Here is a 6,898-nt window from a genome sequence, read left to right as displayed (position 1 = left end):
GGTGCAGGGAACAGGGTGGGAGTAGCCATCAGGTGCCGCTGCCCCCACCAGGACACCCTGCCCCTGTTCCTCCCTGTCTAAGGCTTGTGCCCTGCCCTCCACATTCCCAAGGACATCCCTGATAAGGGCCACTGTCAACAACTGCATGTCATTAACTGGCTGTGAGGTGTCTTCATACATGTACATATATGGAACCTCCCAGAGCTGGCATTCTGCTGTTTGAGGAGCCTGGAGAAGATGCTGCTTCCACTGTCCCCACTTCAGTGTCCACAGCCCTCTTGCAGAGCCTCCCTGACACCAGCCTCCACCTTCTCAGTGGGCCCTACAAGGTCTCCCAGCCTCTGCTGGAGTGCCTTCCACAGGCCCATTTTCCCTCACTGCACCTGTCCAGGCTCCCCTCATTGTCTCTCTTCTCACTGATGGGTCCTGCCCCACCACACTTTCCCACCTCATCACTGGCTTTTGTTTTGCCCCTCCCTTCTCACTGGCATTTCCTGTTCCCACGGCTGGCCTCACCACTTTGCTCCAGAATGCCCTAGCCACTGTGTCCTCCTAATCATCACTCATCCTCTTCACTCCACCTCATCCCCTCTGGCTTTCTTATCTTGGCCACCAAGGTCTTCTCTGCCATTAGTCCCACCTCTTTCCCACTCGAGCCCTTTGTGCCCCTGAACTACAGTCTTTTTGGACCATCCTCCAGCCCCCACCAGAGCACACTCAGATATACACTCTTGTTCCCCAACTAGACTCCCTCTTTGTCTCTGGGGGTCTCTTCTGTACCCCCATGTTCATAGCAGCATTATTTACAATAGCCAAGACATGGAAATAACCCAAGTGTCCATCAATGGCTGAATGGATAAACAATGTGGTTGTATAATGAGCACTGCATGCTAAATTACTGCAGTTGTGTCTGACTTTTTGTGATCCTTTGGACTGTAGCCCTCCAGGTTCCTCTGTCCATGGGATTCTCCAGGCAAGAATGCTGGAGTGGGTTGCCATGCCCTCCTCCAGGAGATCTTGACTCTGGGACTGAACCATTGTCTCTTAAGTCTCCAATTGGCAGGCCACTTCTTTACCACTGCACCACCTGGGAAGCCCCATATTATTCAGCCATAGAAAGAAGGAAATCCTATCGTTTGCAACAACAGGAATGGACCTTGACAGCATTATGCTAAATGAAATAAGTCAGACAGAGAAAGACTTAATGGTGTATGATATCACTAATATGGGGACTCTTAAAAAAAAAGAAAGAAACAACTCATAGGAAGAGAGATCAGGTTTGTGGTTACCATAGGCAAAGGTCCAAACTTCCAGTTATAAGCAAAGAAATCCTGGGAGGTAATGTACCTTGTGATAACTTGTTAACACTGCTGTATGTTGTATTTGAAAGTTTGTAAGAGAGTAGATCCTAAGAGTTCTCTTCACAAGTTAAGGTTTTTTTTCTTTTTAATGTGTCATCATGAGATGATGGACATGAACTAAATTCATTGTGATCATCATTTCATAAAATGTGTAAATCACGTCATTGTGCTGTATACCTTAAACTTACACAGTATTATGTGTCAATTATGGGGGCTTCCCTGGTGGCTCAGTGATAAAGAATATGCCTGCTAATGCAGGAGACATGGATTCAAGGAAGATTCCCTGAGTCAGGAAGATTCCCTGGAGGAGGAAATGGCAACCCACTCCAGTATTCTTGCCCGGAGAATCCCATGGACAGGGGAGTCTGGCAGGCTGCAGTTTGCGGTCAAAAAGAGTCAAACACCACTGAGCGACTTTCACATACACAGTACATTCATTAGAGAATAAGATTAATTTGCCATCACTGATCAGTATTCAATGAGTAATACCTTTACTAATAGGGGTACTAATGTACGCTTTGCATACAAAGCTGCTATTGAAACACACTGTCAGGTGGACATTCACCCGTTTGCTCTTTGAGCAGGCTTCTCTCCTCTCAGATTGCATCTTCCATACTCTGAAGATACCCATGACTCTCACAACTTCCCCCTCCAACTCTCCTCTCACTGGGGGTACTAGACCTCAGGACTTTTCAGAAGTCTTCCCTGGTGATGATAGTTAAGGCCTCCACAGACCTCCATAGTGTGGACACTCTCCCCAGATCCCCCTGAGAAGACCCCAAGGCCCAGAACCATCCATAGAGCCTCATGCTCTTCACCTGTCTTCAAAGAATGCCGAGTATATGAGACAATATGGTGATAGACCCTATCTCTTAGCACTGCTCTGTAAACAAGAGCATAGACAGATGCTAGAAAGATAGGTAACAGAAACAAAAACAACCCATGTACTGCACGTATAGGAAAGTCTTCGCAAGCACCAGTGTTGAGCAACTGTGAGGAAAACTGTGTTTTGTGCCCTCATAAACCCTACAACAATACCTTCAAAACTGTACTGCACTTAAGATGTATCTTTTTCCCCTAAGATACTCTTGTCAAAACATTCCAGAACCCAGGACAATCCTAAGATCCGTTCATTATATTTTTGCAAGAAAATGAAGCTAAAAATGTGTGTGCATAATCCAGTTTAACCTAATTAGTATGCTTTCTATAACTTTAATAAAGGATAGGAACACACATTGGAACAAAATTTTTATCTGATCATTTTATTTTAGATCCATGGGCACAAATCTCAAAGGATACCTGAGCAGGGAACTCTTTTTCTTTAGAGAGGACTCCAAAAAACCTCCTCAAACCTGTAAGTGATAAGGAATTTTTGTTCTTTACCTGTGAAAAGGCTAATCCAGATTCTCTGGCTCCAGTTCCTTAAGTCAGAAATACCTTGACCGAGAGTTCACTTTGTAACATGTCTTTATCTTAATTTTAGAATTCAGTATGGGAAAAAGGCAGGAAGTAGTGACGGAAGGCTGGGGAAGAGAGGCAGCAGGAAGGGACGCCAAGCCCATGGGAGAGCCTTAGGAAATGGAGAGGTTTGTGTAGACCTAAGAGTTTCGAAGGGGCAGACAGCCTGGGGAACAGGTGGAGGAGCACAGACCCTGCAGAGGGAGGACCATGAGTGTGAGCGACTGAGTGAAGGACATAGTGGGAGCGAGAATTAGGTAGGCTAGGAGAAGACATGGTTAGGAACAGAGCCACACGGAGAATTAGGGAAGCCAAACCTGTTGATTTTCACAACATTGACTTGGGATGTGCAAACAGATAAGATGGGATGCTCACAGTCACGGCTCCATATGGTTTTGCTAGTTTCAAATTACAGTGAACAGCCTCCAGCAACTAATTTCATTCTTTAAAAAATGAGAAAAGCTGTTTTTCCTCAATGATAATTACACTCAAACTGGATTTGACAAAGCCAAGCACTGGAGTGGTGTTGCTACTCTTTGCTGCTGTTAAATTTGAGCTTGTCAATCAAATAGGAATTCAACCCCAGGCAACCAGCCAAAAAGATAAACAAGTGAAACAGAAATGAGAAGCAATTCACACCCAGATTCCGGTGGCTGCTGGTGTGCAGCCCTTCTCGGGATGCCAGAGCCTGCAGATTCGTGTAAAACAGTGGTCCCTAACCTTTTTGGCACCGGGGACCAGTTTCCTGGAAGAAAATGTTTCCACGGACTGGGGGTGGGGATGTGGTTTCAGGATGATTCAAGTGCATTACATTTATTGTGCACTTTATTTCTATTATTACATCAGCTCCACTTCAGATCACCAGGCATTAGATCCTGGAGGTTGGGGACCCTGTTGTAAAGTGTTCAGGCTCTTTAACCTCAAAAGGCACAATGAGAAACCGTGCCTCCCCATCCCTTTCTGCCCTTCACATTTTTAAAGCTTCAGCCATGTTTTAACCTGTCATCTTCTTAAAAATAAACAGCATAGCTTTTCTGAGGAACGTATTGAGTGAACCCAAGCAATAGGAATGTCCACATGGCATAATTCCTTTCACACTTTAATCTGTGTTTTGTTCTTTGTGTTTTCTCCCCCTCATTGGCCAGGCCTTCCTTTGTGTTCCTTTGACTAAAGCCAGCCTCTGTTCCAGGTATTTGTGAGGTTTGTTTTGGGGCAGGATCTTAGTTCCCTGACCAGTGACTGAACACACAGGAGAAATAAGAGACACGTGCTCGATCCCTGGGTCGGGAAGATCCCCTGAAGGAGGGCATGGCAACCCACTCCAGTATTCTTGCCTGGAGAATCCATAGACAGAGGAGCCTGGCGGGCTACAGTGCATAGGATAACAGAGTTGAACACGACTGAAGCAACAGCACATGCTAGAGGGAGGAAAGAGAGGTTTTCTGGAGAGTGCCCTATACACAAGCAAGGGCCTTCCTATGTCCCTAGACATTTCAGGATCCTCAGTTGATTTACAACTGCCAGGATCTGCATGTCGGCATCTACGGCCTCCTTCCCTTGGAAGTGCAGGTAAGTACACCGCCTAGTTGCACGGCAGACCAGAAGAGCAAAGAATTAACGTGCTCTCCCCTCAACAGGCAGATACTCAGTCAATGGCTCTTAGAAGTTGATGCATAAATACCCCAGCTTCTTGTCCCTAGAGTGTAATATTAATAATTCTGCAGTGTGTGTTTTGTACAATTCCTTGATGTTTGCTTGGAGGACCAGACTCCAATGCCCACTGTGGTAGCCAGCTTGATGATATGAGTTGTCTTCCCTTCCCTGTATCCCTGAGCCACTTCATACCAGCATTCCCTGCACTGCTCAAATAAACCACCTGCACCTGAGGGTCAGGGTCTACTTCTATGGTAACCAAACTATGACACCTTAAATATGGGCTCTCGCCTACAACATCTGGTGTCTCAGTCATAAGTCATCATACTGTTTCTTGTTTTTAAATTATTTTGAAATGATCTCACCTGGGTGTACTTTATTGTTTCAGTGGTGACATTGAAGAAGTTTGCAATTAAATGGGGAACATGTTTGTGGTTTCCCCCACAGAAGAAATCATTCTTAAGCAAAGTGAATGTCTAAAGAATGTCCTGGATTGCCTATATGCAGAGGTAATAATCAAAATATTTAACAGCTGATACGGCATGGTCCTCATCTGATCATAGAAGATGCTGGCCTGTATACTGTCACACTATGGCTCTGCCCCAGTGAAACACAGGGGTCCCAGTTCTGCCTGGGTCACATCTTCAGGCAGGGTTGAGAGGTCATTGAGCAGAGAAGGATTTACCTGGTTTTCTCCAGGGGGGCTCAGATGTAGGCAGTTATGATTTTTTTTTTTTTTTTGGCTGTGCTGAGCCTTGGTTGCTGCTTGAGGGCTTTCTCTAGTCTCGGTGAGTGGGGCTACTCTTTGTTGCCATGCAAGGGCTTCTCATCACGGTGACTTCTCTTTCTGTGGAGCACAGGCTGCAAGGCACAAGAGCCCAGCAGTTGGAGCACACAGACTCAGTAGTCTCAGAGCAGATGGGATCTTCCCAGACCAGGGATCGAACCCCTGTTCCCTATATTGACAGGCAGATTCTTATCCACTGGACCAGGGAAGTCAGGTGGGTATGATTTTGATTCCTCCTCAGAAAAAGAAGTTATGCATAGAAACATTCATCAAATATCTCTGAAGGAAGCTAAAGGCCCAGCAAGGACCACATCGGCAGGGACTTTGAGAACTTTACAATCCAACCTGTTACTGGTGTTTTTCTCCTAAGTATGGAAGCAAAAGCTGCACTCTACCTGATGCTTCTGGAGGAATGTCTCTTCCCCATGGTAGGTGGTCTGGGCAAGACCAAAAAGCAAAGCAGCCAGCCCATGGGTATGTGTATGATCCAAGATAGTCCATCAGACTCTCTCCCCTGGGACGATAAAAGTGAAGCAGAATGGTGAAAGGATGGGAGAAAAAGGCATTAGAGTTCATCTATGCAGTGAGCGCACTAGTTGATTCATGCAGTAGGGTGCTACAAAGCACGGTCAGCTGGTTCCTGCTACCCAGAGTCCAGAGTTGCCTGGTTTCTCTTCTTGTCCTCGATCTTCTCATTGGCTCTGCGAGCCTTTTGATAGCTTTTCAGTAATTTCCTTTTATTGCTTAAAATTTCGAGGATTGGCTTTTACTTGCACCTAAAGAACCACAACAAATTCAGGCCCAATATGCTTATCTTCAGCCACATTTTGTGGAGAATGGACCCCTTGAAAGAGCATGTGGCAGCAACTACTGACTAAAAAGGGAAGAAGAGAAGCCAGTCCCTGGATCTTCATCAAAGAAGAGGAAGAAGACATAGGAGGCAGGAGTGGGCCTGAGGGATGCAGTCCTTGAGGAGGATTAGCTTTGCCGAGGTTGGCTCTCAGGTGCCCAGGGAGCTCAGATCCCACCCTGGGAACCTGACGGTTTCTCTACTGTCTCCCAGGTTGGCTTATGAGTCAGGCATCCCTCACAAGCAAAGCTCCAGGGGCTTGAGCAGATGCTGGGAGGAGGTCCAAGGCTCAGGTCAGGCTCTCTTCTTTTTAGTAATTCTGGTAAGATAGGGAGTATGTGGGCATTGAAATCATGAACTAGGACTTCCTGGTGGTCCAGTGGTTAAGACTCTGTGCTTCTACTGCAGGGGGCACAGGTTCGATCCCTGGTCAGGGAACTAAGATCCCACATGCCGTGTGGTGTAGTCAGGAAAAGAAAAATCGTGGGCTAAAATGAGGCCCTGCTGGAATAGGCAGACTTATTCCTAAGAATATGGTAAGAATACATAATTTACTGTGATATCCACTTTACTGCACAGTAATTATGCATATATCTATATATATCTCACAGAAAACATAATGTGAACTGGAAGGATTTTCCTTTTTTTATGCTTATTTACATGAAGAAGAGTAGGAAATGAATTTTTTGTCTTAGTGCAACCATTCTTTGCCAGCATTGGGTACAACACAACCTTATCAAATCCTCAAAGAGGGGTCATATGAGCACCTACCAACCTGGCCTGCCCATG

At 45.8% G+C, this 6,898-nt stretch overlaps 1 non-coding gene across 1 annotated transcript; it reads left to right on the top strand.

The window, feature by feature from the left end:
* The first annotated feature begins 6,474 nt into the window (after positions 1-6,474).
* Positions 6,475-6,547, top strand: TRNAR-UCU (transfer RNA arginine (anticodon UCU)). The gene has a single exon. It is a non-coding gene; the product is annotated as a tRNA-Arg (tRNA).
* The last annotated feature ends 351 nt before the right edge of the window (positions 6,548-6,898 follow it).

This window comes from Budorcas taxicolor, chromosome 11, assembly GCF_023091745.1.
Source record: "Budorcas taxicolor isolate Tak-1 chromosome 11, Takin1.1, whole genome shotgun sequence".
In the NCBI taxonomy this organism is placed as follows: domain Eukaryota; kingdom Metazoa; phylum Chordata; class Mammalia; order Artiodactyla; family Bovidae; genus Budorcas; species Budorcas taxicolor.
The sequence above is the reverse complement of the archived record's forward strand: the minus strand, read 5'-3'. Positions and strand labels throughout refer to the sequence as shown.